The sequence below is a fragment of the Melampsora larici-populina genome, assembly GCF_000204055.1.
Source record: "Melampsora larici-populina 98AG31 unplaced genomic scaffold MELLAscaffold_4, whole genome shotgun sequence".
NCBI lineage: Eukaryota > Fungi > Basidiomycota > Pucciniomycetes > Pucciniales > Melampsoraceae > Melampsora > Melampsora laricis-populina.
The window spans coordinates 544,546-545,982 of NW_006768768.1; positions in this window are offsets into that span (position 1 = coordinate 544,546).

Consider the following 1,437-nt stretch of genomic DNA (forward strand, 5'->3'; position numbering starts at 1 on the left):
TCATATGAAGTCCATTTGCGTTTGAACATCAACTGTTTTTTCGTCATCAGAGTTTTCATACCCTGTTGTGCTTTGGTTCTTGCATTGTTCCAAATGTAAGTTAATTCAAAAATTAATTCCACATCCTTTTAAAAATTAAACAAATGAACCAAAAACAAAATCGAAATCAAACACCTACCTTCAGCGTACTTGTCCCACTTCTTTTGAGCCTCCACGATACCCACTTTGGCTTCATAAAGCTTCATCTTTGCCAGGCGCACACGTATGAGTGCCTCAGCTTTTTTACCTTTAAGAAAAAAAGGAGGCACAAATTGGTCAGCCAAAGTCCAATCCTGATCAGTCAGGATATGGTACTAACCAGTTGACGCACGAAGCCGGCGGAACTCCGGACTTCCTAACTCTTCTGTCACATCTGCAATAGATTTCTCAAGTTCAACAATGGACGCTGGTAAGGTGAGTGAAGATTCAACTTCATCATCTGTCCAATTTCTTCGTCGTTTCCTTCGCAGTCGACGAAGTTCATCACTATATTATAATTGATATCAGACCACTATCTTTGAAGGCTTGCACATTCAACAAACGAACTGAGCATCTTTAACTTCTGCCTCAAGGTCCAGTAGTTCCACAAGGCGATCCTCTAGTTCCTGCTGAGCGTCACCATCCGCCATTGCAGCAAGTTGCAACTGTCTCTGCCGGTCCCACTGGTCCGAGAAATACACCCATGTATATGAGTCATCTTGAGTCTCTAGCTTCTCAAGAGTGTCAGATGCAACATCCAACCGCTTTTCAGCTGTCTTTAGCTTCACCTCAATTGACCGCGCTAAATATGAATTGAAAATGATATTCAACTTAGAAGGAAGTATTATAGATGGAGATCATATAGACATACCAGCATTTCTGCATCGCATATCATTGCAGTGACTGGACTTTAAATCAATCATATCTACTCGATGTTGTTTTGTTGAGCATCGACATGGCGCTATAAGTGGATCCAGGTCCGACCAATCCCGCTCTAAACCTTCGCCATCTGACAAACCCCAACCCTTGTTCAACCTGGGATTATATTTCAGTTGACAAGTCCACTCGTGAGCATAAGCATGAAAGGCACTAGTGGCAAATCTGATATCTCCCCGCGCATACTCTTCTTCAAAATACTTATGCTGTTAAAGGAGGCAAAGTACTTCAGAGTGCATTGAAATAATAACAGAGAACAAAAATACCTATTCTCACATTCTTAACACTTTTTTCCAAGGTACAACCAATGTCATACAAGATTTGAAAGCTTTTGGGCGGTTTTCCAGGTTCAGAGGTATCTTTCATCAATTGATCAAGCAATGCCAGTACATAATACTGACTGTTATTCAATGATATCAATCAGTCCAACCACACGCATGTGGAAGGTTCACAGTTTCAAAAACTTACCGCTCTCCACTTGGA